We start from the raw sequence: 15,317 nt of genomic DNA on the forward strand, positions 1-15,317 counted from the left end.
AAGTGAACCTGCCGCCGCGATCAAGTGTTGTCTCCGTCGTGTATCTGCGGCAAAGTTGTTCTGGAAGGCAGCATCCAATTGCTCCTGGGGAGAGGACTAGGCGTCGCAAGGGGGGGTAACTAAAAATGAAAGCCGTTTACAAATCCCTGTAACGCCGAATTAGAGCGCAGCTCTTGAGGAGGAGGAGTCAAGGCCACAAAGGTCACGTGATCCCCCTGAGGTCACGTGACCTTGGCGGGGTCACGTCACCCGCAAGGTCACGTGATTCCCTCCCCAAAATCACGTGGGGGTCACGTGACCTCGTGGGGTGGGGTGGGTCACGTGCATAGGCGTGCGCAGAATTTTTCATTATGGGGGGCGAGGTTTCCCCAGAGCGCCCCCCCCCTTTCTATCAACGCACTCCCACTGATGTCCTTCCGCTCATATTGTAGTGCTGAGACAAGATATGGTTATGAAACCTTTATTTCAACAATATTGAATTTTAACATATACAAAATATTATTAAGCAGTTGGTTTCACTTTCTTGTGAAACGTCCGCAAAGAAAGGCAGTCCCTGCGCAGCTGAGGCGTCAGTGACACAACGCGCGTACAAAGAATTTTTATTCTTTCTAAACCATGCAGAGAAAGATACGACACATATGCCATCTTTAACAGCACAGAATATTTAAAAATACTGCCTCAACGTGACTGCTAGCATGGAAAATATAGTATACATGCAGGGCAAACGCATGGGTTCACCTACACATGGCGAAAGCTGTCATATGGCGTCTGCAACGTTCATGCAGAGAACGAAAAACGCCACCCAATACACAATTTTTTTTTTCAATTTCAATTTTTATTTTCAGATCAAGCAATACGAAATAAAGAGCTGGCCCACAAAAGCAGCATTCTGCTTGTATGTGGGGCCAGGCGACCAACTAGAATACATGTTGTAACAAAAACAAAGAAAGCACTCCGCAGCACAAAACAAAATGAAAGGAACACCCAAATAGCAACACAAATAAATACAAAAATGGAACACGTTAGAAGCATGAAATATAGGTGCTTATAGCAACGTCTGCTCATGCAAGCATAAAATAAAAGTACGAAATATCTGCAACGGTCAGGCTACGATATGTACAGCTCAGATGCTTGACACCAATTCCTTAGTTTCCTTTTTAGTGCCCTAGTGGAATCTATATTCATAAGGGACTCTGGGAGTTCGTTAAATAAAGAAGGAATGTAATGATTTCTGTTTTTCTTTCCATACAGTGTGTATATTTTCGGAATGACGTATCTTTCAGTACGTCTCAAATTTCTATTTTTATTTACGACAGTTTTGTAGGAATTACTGAAATAATTATTTGTTATGGCTACGTATGTAAAAAAGCTTTTAAAAAACAGGATGCCCAGCTCTTTAGCTTTCTCTTGAGTTTCCAATACTTGATATGAAGTTCCATATGATATGTTGTTTATCATGTGCTTTAGTATCCTATCTATCGCAATGACCGTACAGTGTAATACCGTACGTAATGCAGCTTCCGCCAAAGGTTTAAACACAAGTAATCTTATCTTCAAGCTGCACATACTTTTGAGTTGATACAAATACGCTGATATGACTCGTAGTTTTTTTACAACACATTCCACCTGCGCATTCCACAGCATGTGTTCGTCAACAAAGACGCCTAAATATTTAACTGAACTGTCGTATGTTAAAGGTTTACAGCTGCAATCCAGACACTGCACCGAGTGCAAGCAAATATTTGGAGATGTTACTATCCGTTTGTGCGGATTTCGAAAACACATCAGTTTTGTTTTTGCAACATTCACAGAAATAAAATTCGCAGCAAACCATCTAATTATCATATCAATGTCTCTCTGAAAAACAGAAATTGCTTCATCATACTTTTCATGCGGCAAAACTAATACGGTGTCATCCGCGTATTGAAACGTTTTTGACTGAAGGGGCAGAAACCCTAACCCATTCATATAAATGTTAAATAACATTGGCCCCAAAGTACTTCCTTGTGGCACCCCGAATTGAACTTGAGCCGGGCTGCTAAGATTATTCATTATCTTAACCATTTGGAATCTATCCTTGAAGTAATTCTCGAAAAATTGATAAAAAGGACCTCGAAACCCCATACTATATAATTTTTCCAACAATAACGAATGATCGATGGTATCGAATGCCTTTGACAGGTCTATGAAAAGAGCTAGGGCTATTTTGTTGTTATCGAGTGTTTCGGTAATGCAGTCAGCAAAATCCTCCAGTAGAGTAATGGTACTTTTTTGTTGCCGAAAGCCGTACTGCATAGTGCTTATCAGGGAAAATGTGTCGCAAAAATTATTCATTGCTATTTCAACCCATTTTTCGATTACGTGTGTCATGAATGGTAGGATTGATATGGGTCTGTAGCTCCCGACCTCTTGCTGCTTTCCTTTTTTGTATAACGGCCTTATCACAGATACTTTTTAACCCTTAGGAATATTTCCGGTATGCAATGTGTCGTTCACTATTTTAAGCAAAATGTGTTTTACTTTATCGAAATTGTAGCGTATGTCTCTAACTCGAATATTGTCGATTCCTGGCGTTTTTGTTATTGACATAGCGTGGATGATACGCAACAAATCACTTTCTGTCATATCTGGAAGATAAGCTGAGTTAACGCAGCATGTTGGAGAAACGTCATTTAAGCTGGTCGCCGGTATATTCTTTATAATTTCTTTTACGTCTTGGATAAAGATTTTGTTGAACATTTCTGCTAACTCGCTGTACGAACTAGATTCTTTAAAATGTTTTTGTATCGTATCATCAATACTATTTTTAGTTTTCCTGCCAATTATTTGGTTAACCAAGTTCCACGTTTCTTTCGGATTTCTAGTCGAAGCTTTAAACTGGTTTACATAATAATTCCGTTTCGCCAAACGAATTATAGCTGTAACCTTGTTCCGTATTTCACGGAACTCTTTTTTAAGCATGATATCACCAGGATTTTGCTTGCATCGCTTCCAAAGACTCTCCTTCTGATGAGACAATTCTAATATTTCCGGATTTATCCAAATATTTTCGGGCCTTCTTTTTCTTAATTTCACCTTTCTAGTAGCGCTTTCATAAATATCCTGAAAGCGGTGAACCAGCTTTTCGTAGACTGTTAGGTGATCATAGACTAGCAAAGAATTCCAATCGTACATCTGAATAAAATTATCAATTTTATTGCTATCTAGTATAGTTTTATACTGGTCCTCCACTGTTGGGTTTCCAAGTATATCTTCGCCTAATATTAAAAGAACCGTTATATAGTGATCAGCAAGCTTCTGCTTAATTACTCCAGATAATGTGTTTAAGTTGTTTATTCTAGTAACTATGTGGTCGATACATGTCTTTGTTATTTTATTACCGTAACGTTCTTCCCGTGTATAATCCTGAATAACATTTTCAAGCCCAAAAGCAGAAAGGGTGTCAAGATAGCACAACACTCCAGGTTTTAACTCATTTGAAACATCAATATTAAAATCTCCTGCAAGAACTAAATATTTATTGTTATCGAATTTCGGAAGCAGCTTCGATAATTCATCACAAAACATGTTTAAATTGGAACTGGGTGGTCTGTAAACGGCACAAACTACATAGGAGAACTTATCCTTATTTACGACTGCCGCGCAAATTTCTGCATTATCCAATTTTACATCAATTCTATCAGATAAACAGTTGTTATTTATGTAAAATAAGATTCCCCCACCCCTTCTTCCTTCTCTGCATATATTGTAGGAATGAAAACCTGTTAGGCTAAAGGACGCACAAGATGCCTCGTGTAAATTTACCTCGGTTAGTATAAGCACATCAAGGAGAGGAAGCCGGCCCTCCAAAAGCACCATTAACTGATCAAAATGCTTGTAGATGCTTCGCACATTTACATGTAATAAACTTAACTTCGTATTCCCGCAACCGTCCTTTGCTATTGACTGTTTTGTGTGAGCATCCCATTCCTCAAAAGACTCAAAGGAAGACTGCATGATTATCTAATTTTGGCGAAATCTCTTTCGCTCTCAATCTGAATTACTGCGGCACCCTCGTTCTGTCTCACAAAAATCTTTCCATTTTTTACCCATGTATACTTGTAGTTCTTTTCTCTGGCACATGCCTTTGTTGTCCACAACAAATTCTTGATTGCTCGGGTTAAGTTTTCATTAATGTAAATGTTTTCGCTCCTAAGACTAACTCGTTTTTTTGCCCAAACGTCTCTCGTGCGCGTCTCAGTGAACCTCACCAGTATGGGTGCTGGTCTACCTTCCTTTGCTCTTAGTCTGTGGGCAGCCTCGACGTCAGTGGTTGCGAGTTGTGGCACGCCTAGCTTAGTAGCAATGTCGTTAATTACCTCTAACAGGCTTTCGTTAGGTTGTTGAGTGACTCCGTGAATTTCGATGTTCTGCCTTCGGGAATATTGTTCCGCATTGTCGACGGCCTTTCTTAGCGCCCAGATTTCTTCGTCCCTTTGAGTTATTTTCTCTTCTAATTGATCCACCTTCTATTCTAGACCCTTAATTGTTTTGTCTTGGCTCTCCAGTCTAGTCATCAGCTCTTGGTGCCTTGCTGACTGGTTGTTCATAGATTCTTCAATGCCCTCAATCGTCCTCCCTTGGTTTTCAATCTTAGACATCAACTCATCACCTTTTCCAGTCTGAGTCTCCAGCGACTTTTCAAATGCGTTGATTCTAATCAAGAGGGCAGTCAGTTTACGATTGATAGCATCGTTCTGTTGCACTAGTTTTCCCAGGCTCCCCTCCTGGGATCCCTCTCCTGACACACTCCCCAATTCTGCAGGAGACACAGACTGGCGCTCTGCATGCAGCTTGCACGTTCCGCACCGCCACCGGGAAATGCTCTCTGACGTCATCGTCTTCAATGCTTTGGTCGTTATTCCGGAACATTTCCCCGTATGGTAATGGTTCGTGCACTCTGCACACTTCAAGCACGCACCATCAGGAGCCACAGGCTTCATACATGTCAAACAGTCACCCCTTTCTTCCATTATAAAGAACACACAGCAAACAAAAAAGAGAAGATGCAGACAAGCGAGATGTGAACCGCCCACCCACAACGAAACAAAGAGTAGTCGGGCTTACCTACGAAACCGAAACACCTTAGTGACCGTGGCCATGCATCTCGCTGGTCTGCGGAGTACCGTTCGTCGACAGGGGCTTAAAGGGGCGGTGCAACGATTTTATGATTAAAAGAATTTGCATCTCGTCATTTTTACGTTGTTTATCGTGTCCCAGAGGATAGAGAAAACACTTCCTTCTTTAAAAATGTCGCGATTCCGCTGCATAATCGCAAAGCAAAAGTCGAGCTTTTTCCCCCACCTGCAGCCCCAAGTGGCAGCCGAAGGAACTACGGCGGAAAGATTACGTGACCTCGCTCGGCTCTAAGCCGCAGCATAGCGCCCGCTAATGCACGCAGAGAAAGGGAGGGGAAGCGTACTCCGAGATAGCACAAGGGAAGCTACACGGCACTCCGAATGACGTCACTGGGAGTGCGACCAGGTGTGACCCTGAAGACTGGGAGTGAGTTGAGGGGTGCCCGAAATGCCAATCTTTATCTTTTTTTTACGCAACAACTAGGAGACGCAGTCGAAATCGGTTTTCTGTTCTTTACTTCAGAAGTGTCAGGGGGCAACTTTCAAAAATCTTTGACCAAAGTCCGAAAATCGTTGCACCGCCCCTTTAAGTAGTCGACAGACGCTGGCGATAGCCCTTTCCGAAACGCGCTGACCGTAATCAGGCACGCGGGGACGCCCACCGATGGCTTGGCAGGGATGCGAGGCTTTTCAACCACCGATGACGGGGCGGTGATGCCACGCTTGTCGATCGGAGCCGGGCCCTCGATGCACCGTGACCGCGTGAGCCCCTTGTCGTCGCGCAGTCCGATGTTCGCCTACGAAACCGAAACACCTTAGTGACCGTGGCGATGCATCTCGCTGGTCTGCGGAGTGCCGTTCGTCGACAGGGGCTTAAGTAGTCGACAGACGCTGGCGATAGCCCTTTCCGAAGCGCGCTGACCGTAATCAGGCACGCGGGGACGCCCACCGATGACTTGGCAGGGATGCGAGGCTTTTCAACCACCGATGACGGGGCGGTGATGCCACGCTTGTCGATCGGAGCCGGGCCCTCGATGCACCGTGACCGCGTGAGCCCCTTGTCGTCGCGCAGGCCGATGTTCGCCTACGAAACCGAAACACCTTAGTGACCGTGGCCATGCATCTCGCAGGTCTGCGACGTAATGGCAACGCTTAAAAGCACGAGAATATACCGCAGATTAAAAATACGAGAAACAGCAAGTAACATTATTTAGTAATTATTGAAGATAAACGCTATGACATGTCATTTTTCTTCTTTTGAGCATCCAAATGTACAGTTGATAATCTTACTTTGTAGCGGTTGGGCTATAATTAATTTTTTTTTGCACAAGATAACACGCACGCATTATGTCATGCTCAACAAACATTATACAAACTAATGGATATGTTATGAGGTGGTAAACGTATTTTATGGCTAGATTACTAAAAATGTCTAGGACGCGGGAGATATAGTACTTTTCACCAATCTTGAAAGGTCTAAAGCAAAATTCTACGCGATTTTGTCGCGAACTGTTCGATGACTGACTCAGAACTTGTTGACAATGCGATCTGTTGCTCAACGAACGGTAAAAGCAGTCACCGAAGCCGGTCATGACTCAGAGTTGATCTCAGCTTTGTTTTCACAATGGAGAGCTTTGAAAACGTCCGCTCGCATGCGCAGCTAGTGACAGGGACAACTGCAAAGCCTTTAAGGGTTTGCAGTTGTCTCTGTCAGGTTTTTCGCCAACGGCTGGCCATAGACGGCTTGGCGCCTGGAGGGTTTTTCGCCGACGGCTGGCCATAGACGAGTTGGCACCTGGCGCTGCGTCGCGGCGTCTTTTTATGGTTGTTTTTTTCGTTGCGCGCACTAGACGGAGGGAACTTTGGCGTCGGTGTTTTATGCCGTCGAAAAAGAAACCATACCGCCGGCGCAGTCGCGCCTCGAGTCGGGCCAGCTTTGCGCCCCCCCCCCCCCCCCCCTAGATGATTAGAGGGGGCGGCCGCCCACCCTGCCCCCCCTGTGCGCACGCCTATGGTCACGTGACCTAAGGGGGGTCACGTGACCCCACAGGTCACGTGACCCCCAGAGATATTTTTCCGCTAGATTTAGCGGGGAAATGTTTCCGCTAGATTTAGCAGGGAAATTTTTCCGCTAGATTTAGTGGGGAAACTTTTGCCGCTAGATTTAGCGGGGAAACTTTTCCGCTAGATCTAGCGGGGAAATTTTTTCTGCTAGATTTAGAAATTTTTCCGCTAAATTTAGCGGAAAAATATTTTCCGCTAGATTTAGCGGGGAAATTTTTCCGCTAAATTTAGAAATTTTTCTGCTAAATTTGGCGTGAAACTTTTTCTGCTAGATTCAGTGGGGAAATATTTCCGCTAGATTTATCGGGGAAATATTTCCGCTACATTTAGCGGGGAAATTTTTCCGCTAGACTTAGAGGAGAAGTTTTTCCGCTAGATTTAGCGGGAAAATTTTTCCGCTAGATTTAGCGGGGAAATTTTTCTGCTATATTGAGCTGAGAAATTTTTCCGCTAGGTTTAGCGGGGAAATTGTTTCCGCCAGATTTAGCGGGCAAATTTTTCCGCTAGATTTAGCGGGGAAATTTTTCCCGCTAAATTTCGCGGGGTCCATTTTTCCGCTAGATTTAGCGGTAAAATTGTTCCGCTAGATTTAGCAGGGAAATTTACCCATAATGCACCGCGCGGTTACGCCGACGGCGACGGCGACGCCGCTCAAGCCGAAAAAGGGCGCTTAAGAGCTGCGCTCTAAAAAAAGGGACCGGTCAGCTAGAACAATAGGTACAAAACACAGACAGTGAGAAACAGAGAGATACACACCGCTGTTTTTACCTTTCTGTTTTGTCCCGACCATTTCCTTTTGCATTATGTACCAACTAGCTCAACTTCAGCCTCTTACTTTGGTAACTGAACTTCAGAATGGGCGCACTGTGTTTCGTGTGACGAACTTCCGACAAAAAAAGCAACACCTAACGAAAGGTGCCGCTTTGGACCACGTCGTGGAACTTCCAAACTCAGCCAAAATCGCCGACATTGCTGAAGAATCCTCGCCACCTACGCAAGACCTTACGCCGCCAGCGCAGCTCGATTTTGACCCCAAGCTTCCAGTCCCGAACGGACGGCAGCTGATTAATCTCCTCTCTGAATACAGCAATTATCGCGACATGGTCGAGGGTACGCCAAATCGCCGTTGCGAAACAACGCATCGTTACCGAGGACGACGCGGCCCTTGAGCATTGATCGCCGTACAGAGTCTCCGTAAAAGAAAGGGAGATCGTCCAGGAGCAAATGTAAAAAATGCTGAATGACGACATAATCCAGTTTCTAAGCAATCTGTGGGTGTCTAGAATCGTACTGGCTTCGTCGTAGGTTTCTTCCGTCGCTGGCACTCGCGACACGAACGTATGTAGAAGTGAAAGGTCGTTGGAAGCTGTAGGAATTCTCGTACCGCCGCCGATTCGCCATTTCCCACGTGGTCCGTCCACAATCCGAGTCAAGCCTGGTTCTTTCACGGGAGCGGCATTCCTCACCCCGTTTATTGGTATATAGAACACAACGCTCAAAACGCTCAATCTGAACTACAAATACACGCGACATTACAAAAATATTCGCGAACGCACGTAAAGTCAAAGCTAAACACAAAAAGGACCCCCAGGCCTTGTGTCCCGCGATTACACTAGATCCGGTCGCACACACTTGCCTGCTCTCGGTACCGCCCGGAGTCCTAAGAAGCAGTTTGCCCCCTAGTCTCCCGACGATATCTCGATCGATGGGCGAGGAGGTTTCTCCTCGCCCGCCCTGGGGCGCTAACAGCGTCATCCAGTGGCTAGGAGCGAAACGGCACGTCGGGAGCCGAATTCGAGATCCCGATCGACCCCGCGGCGACGCGACCATGTGATCGTGTTCGAGGCAAGGAAACTGCATAGCCGCCTCGCGGCAACTATGCCAGACTGGTTTGATGGGCGCCCTCTTGAATGCACGGTGCGCCATAAAGCCTGGGCCAGTAACACCTCTCAGGAAGGTGGGCCAGCGTACGGTTGTAACCAAGGTGTCTGGACATCGTGTCCTTATGGCAGTCTTGTAAGATCTTCTCTCTAAATAGATAGGGATCACCAGCAGCCAGGACGAGTTGCTTTCTCCGACGTTGTCCTTGTAGACTGCATCTTGCCGACAGGCGAATGTCGGCAGGGCTCTCCAGAACACACGTAAGATAGTACCCGCTCGTCATTCGAGTAGCTCGATTAGCGCGCGCAGGTAAGGATCGTCTCTCTGACGGTGTGCCATGTCGTCGGTGTTCACTGTGCCTAGGAAGCATTCGTCGTCATCGTCGTCGCTGCCGCCGTGAGATGTTTCGACGGGGGCTCTGGACAGGCAGTCGGCGCCGGTGTGCTTGCGGCCTGTCTTGTACGCCACAGTCATGTTAAATCCTGCAGTCGTTGACTCCATCGAGCAAGGCGCCCTAAAGAGTTCCTGGCGTTCGCGGGCCAGCAGAGCGAGTGATGGTTTGTGACTGCGGGGAACGGGTTCCCATACAAGTACGGACTTCTATCATTCTCTGTGATTTTGTTTTCAATTAATTCCTGGCTTTCATTAATATCATTTACGGTACTTATCAGTCTTGACTGATCCTGTTTCATCTTCGCTGTGCGCGAATTCACTCCTTGTTACATTACTAGCATATAATTGAACTTTTTTTAGTAGCGCGTCCGTTATTGGACGATCGGTCACTGGTACAAGTTGTTGAAACCGTGAAGCAGGATCGCCGTTGGTGGGACCTGGGTTTAATTCTACGTCTCGCGAAACCACGAGCATCTGGCGAATAACCTTAAAGCACTAATGGCCCAAAGAAATCATTAAAAAAAGATCACTCCCGGACATCGCCACAGCACTGGATACATATTGCCAAATTTTATTCGACTACTGACATGTATTTGCTAACCTGTGTAAAAAAGGGCACCGCATGAATCAGTTTTATCACGCGTGTGTTTCCACGCCCACTGACGGCGTCTGGGTTCCACCAGCTGTTCTTATTGGAGCTTGATGATGCTGTCGATGAGGTGTCCTTGAATGGCTGAGGAAATTTTCCAGCATGGCTGCCAGAAGGGCACGCACAAAGAACCGTCTCTGCTGGCGTAAAGAAGTGGCGTGCAATAACAACCGGAGGAGGCGCCATCCCGCTCAGAACTGGAGACATGCCGTAAAGTGGGTGAACAAGTGCGGGACGTGAATGAGTGTCGTCGCAATGCTGTTCCCATTCCCCCTTGCTTTTAATCTTCAATAAAAGAAAGTCTCATGGTACTGACGGCATCCCTAATGCCCTTCTAAACCGTTACGAAGATATAATTTCACTGATTTTACATATTTCGTTTAAACCTTCATTGGAAAAAGGACGTCTCCAACCTGATTACTTTTTCGGGGACCTAGTTTCGGTGCACGAAGTTGTAAGAAAACTAGATGTTTCAACTTAGAAACAAAAATAGTAAATCTGCGCTTGCTACGGTTCAACGTGTCAGCGCTAATCATATCATTTCGTTTTTAGAATCATATTAAGTAGTAGACAGCTTACAACATTGACTTAAAAAGCAACTGACTACTACTACTCACCTTCTTCTAGTCGTACACGACTTCGTCGTTGTGACTGAGAAGAGAGTACAGATCGATGCAATGTCTCTGGAACTATCCAAGGCCTTTCACAAGGTGCCACATCATTTATTACTAAGAAAGTTGCATCATAATGGCATTGATCCTCTCCTTCTAGTTGGATTTGCTCCCTATAAATAAAAACGCAGTTTGTAGAAGATAACGACTGTCAATTATTATATCGTGGTCACGTACGCACCTACACACAGCGGCTTCCTAGAGAACATTTCTTTGATGAACAACTAAACGGCTCCGGAAAGCGTCCGTTTACGTTACCCCGCTGAGGTGCCGCCGCCGCCTCGTGGGCGGAAATCGCCGCATGCTTACATCAGTTCCACGCAATGTTCATTGCATAATATTGGATAACATCATAGCAATCTCATCCTCGCACAGAGGACACTACTCTCTTCGTCTGGCTGTCTTTTTGCCTCGCGATTGCATTACTTGACGCCACCGGGAGGTAATTCTTCGCACGAGCGTCGAGGGTACAAAAGAATGGGGCACGAGACTACACAGTGAGACGACTTGGGACCAACGGCCGCGACAGACGCCGACATCGCGTCTTCATCCTTAATATAAATTTGGCCATGTGACAATCAGTTAAGCGAATGAAAAGCTATTATTCTTACGAACTGTTCCACACTAGTTCAACTTCTGAGTCAAGTCTGGAATCACCAAAAGCTTCTACAATGTCTTTATATGGTGTCGGGAATGTCCCTGGGTCCAGTCTTAGGACAATTTTTGTTTTACTCTATCAGAATTATATGGCCGTGAGCCTTGAAACTAATGTAGTTTTACAAATATTTCGTCAAAATAATAATAATAATAATAATAACCTTCATTTTATGTGTCCACAATCAGCGCAGGGCATTTTGTGTAGTGCACAGCAAATGCCGACGTTACTTTTAAAAGAAAAGAAAAAAAATTAGTAATTTGATGGGCGAAGTTTTGCTGAATGAACACTTCTCCAAAGTTGCTGATTGGTGCGGGAGTTGGCAAATTAATATTAATTACTCTGAAACTTTCGCACTCACAACAATACAAAACGTCTCACCTCCACCTTCTGCAAAGCACAGGCATTAAATCTCTAAATGCGGCACAAGATATGTCTCTAACTATTAGTTTCAACTTGGCCTGGAACACTCACTTAGAACATATAGTCTCCAAAGCTTACAACATCTTAGGTTTATGTAACAGGTCGGGGAAACAATAAGTAAAAAGAACGCTTAGTTCGCCCAGTTCTAGAATATTCGTAAAGCAGGTGGGACCCCTACGTAAGCGCTCTACGTTTTCCCACATTTGCAGACCTCAGCAAGAATACAAATCACTGAAAAAATGGGAAACCATATGCTACTGAAAAAGGTACCTTTAAATAGTTTTTGTAAAGATTATCGGCAAATGGAAATCACTGCCCTCGAATGTGTACTTGCTCCCGTTAATAACTGTTTTGAATCTTTTGTTAGAATGTCCATGGCACCCATTCATCGCACGAAAAAGCTTCTCCAGCATTTATTAAAATATATAAACGAATACATAAATTTGTTTTTTTATGTTTAATGAGATTAAAATAATTGAAAGTAATGTTATTACGTTTTGATTAAATTTGCCACTGTACCTGAATAATTGTTTGCTTGGGTGATTAGAAATGCAATTAAATTACAAGGTAAGAGTAATATGGCGACCTTTATCCTTTTGTCAACTTTGTCCACTGTAAAAGCCCGACCACTGATACCCTTTTGGTACGACACGTCACCAACAGAGCTCGATTCCAACGCATGGTAGATTTAGAACCGTCTGGAGGATAGTCAGAATATTCTTGACATAAATAAATTATTAATATTTTAAACATGCTTGCTACAGGACAAATGGTTATTTATTATGCATCATAGCTGAAACAAGCCTCTCAATTATATATACACTAAAATTATTTTTCTAAAAAGTGCTCGTTCCGTTGTAATTTTACCGTTCATACACCTTTAAAAAAGTAAAGTATATTTATTCGAACTTTTAACCGTCGCAAGTGTTTCTCCTGTCGTGGCCTTAACTGTATGTCTGTATCGCCCTCTCCCCCTTCAAATCGGGCGCTAGCGGACGCCCTCTGCTACGAACTACGGGACCAGTAACGCCATCTCATGACCCGGACACGAACCGTGGCTTGCAGTGTTCTGTCCTGCTTTACGGACTTTTTCGAACGGTATCTTCGGAGTCTTCCGAGTCGAGGTCATTTTTTCTCCAGGGTTCGAGGTAGTGCACAAGCGCGGTACTGCAGCAAAATTTCCCCTTCGCTCATTCTCTAGAAGGCCTTAGATGCGGTAGTGGTCGTTTGGGAAATTTTGCGTGTGTACGGTTCCTTCTACTCTGCTGGGCTTGGGCTCTCTTTTAACGATTACCACATCTCCAAAGTCGACGCCTCCCATACAAAACTGGTCTATGGTTAACTACGGAAATTTCTATTTCAGGCTATCACCCTCTGTGGCCCTTTATGGTCGGGCGTAGAAATCCAAAATACAGCTACAGCCAGCTATATAAAAATATATATGGCCCTGTGTCCAGATTTATTTACCCACCTTTAGAACATTCTATGGCCACGAGTCTAGAAACTGGGAACCAGTAACTGTTCTTTACCCGCCTATGGAAAATTCTATGTCCCCGAGTTTAAAGACTGGGAACCAATAAATTGTCTTCACTGTCTACAGAAACCTTTATGGCCACGAGTCTCAAAATTGTCTTTACCGTCTATTGGCCTCGAGATTGACCTAGAAGTGGCGCTACGGTCGCGCTATCATCATCATCAAAGCGGGGATAGGAGAACGGCCGCCCCTAAGGCTCTCCATGTTCGCGCGCGAGACGGCGTATATTCTTGCGTTTATTTTGTCGCATACTATCGGTGGGAAAATAATTCTAGCGGAAAAGGATGCGGTACTGTTCGGTGCTTCAGTGAAGATCGAATCGTGTTGCAGGAGTGCGGCCTAAATTTATATATTCGCATCTGTGGGTGCGTCGTCTGCTCTAAGCAGACGTTAAAAAGTATGGATCACCACGACTGACGCCTGTCTCAGGCTGAACTGGAATATTTATGTTAAATATTTGTTGTTGTTTTTAATGGATGTATTGATTCATCAACGTGGCGATTAGAAAAAAAATTTCAACCCAGATAACATAATACTGGTACTGTGGGCTTTGAAATCGCAGCTTCTATGCTTGTTTTTAACTTCTAGCTTTTGCTGTAATATAAATATTTAGAATAAAGATAAGTTAGCGCTGTATTGGAAATGACGATGCTGTTGAGTTCCTCTACCCTTTTACTGTGCCATAGTGTGGGTAAGTTTTGTGGAGTCTGAACAATTGACTGCGTTGCGATGAGTAGAGAGTGTCTCTTCTAGTTAAAATCTGCAAACTGTACGGTTGGCAGGACAACTGAATCAAGTGAAACAAACTGTTCTAATATATCTGCCGTGACTGTAATAAACGAGCGTAACCGAGCAACGCACCAATGTTCCTGTTATTAAATGTTTTTCTCGTTAGTGTGGGTTCACCCGCTTCAATTTTCTTGATGAGGGCCGCGGATGTCAAGAGGCTAATACTATAAATTTCTGGCTAAATAATCTTGTATTCAAACACAGTAGACTCTGCAAATCCAGAAAACGACGCGCACCACGACACAGACAGCATCGGACGCAGTGATACTCTTTTACTGATAAGGGCTAGCGAGGCTTCACGAGACTTTCCGATCACCCTCCGGCCTCACCTAACGTAAGACTGGGCAGCTCACCGATTAACCTTCAGATTATTCAAATAATGCTTTAATTGCAATTTTTTTTCTGCCGGTTAATTGGAGTCTTGTGGTGGAGAAAGTCAACAAGGAGTAAAAAATGACTGCTTTCATATTTTTGACGTCTTTATTTCTTTTGTGACACTGGCTTGCACGGTAAACCACTTCAGCGTGCTTGTCATTTCACCTTGGGTGATTATACTGTTCAAATAATAACTTAAAAATACTTCTTTTTAAAAGGCTTCCCGTGTTCATATTTATGTAGGACTCACAACGTCAAGTTTAGAATAAGAATGCAATATGCCACCTTCGAGTTATAGGTGGCATATTGCATTCCCATTTTATTGGTTTTACTATGTCATAGGCTAGGACATAATGAAAACAGTAAAAAATGTGTAGTTTTAACGTCATTCACGCAATATGACCGGCGAAAAATCAACATACGGATTTATTGATTGATTAGTCTACTAAAGGGATAGCGATCAGTCGGGTTAATTTTCTAATTAAACCACAGACCCACTCAAGATTCAATGCTTTATAAAAGCCACGGTTTGTGCGAGATAACAAAAGTACGTGGGACCAGCGATTGTATACAAACCAACACACTAAGATTATGGAAACTTCCGACTTAATAATAATCGCTTTGCTGAATTTCTGCGCATGGGAAACGATACAACACAACCTTTAGTAAGAAGAAAAAGTAACAAAAACATAAACCATTTAATAAGGAATGTCAAGCTCAGCCTAAAACGGGCTTGCCTCGTCGAGATCTATGCTTCTGAGCGTGC

At 44.2% G+C, this 15,317-nt stretch overlaps 1 pseudogene; it reads right to left on the reverse strand.

The window, feature by feature from the left end:
- Positions 1-3,998: 3,998 nt before the first annotated feature.
- LOC120846443 lies at positions 3,999-5,012 on the reverse strand (annotated as a pseudogene).
- Between the last annotated feature and the right edge of the window lie 10,305 nt (positions 5,013-15,317).

Source organism: Ixodes scapularis, unplaced genomic scaffold (genome assembly GCF_016920785.2).
Source record: "Ixodes scapularis isolate PalLabHiFi unplaced genomic scaffold, ASM1692078v2 PGA_scaffold5__190_contigs__length_132052651, whole genome shotgun sequence".
Classification (NCBI taxonomy): Eukaryota; Metazoa; Arthropoda; class Arachnida; order Ixodida; family Ixodidae; genus Ixodes; species Ixodes scapularis.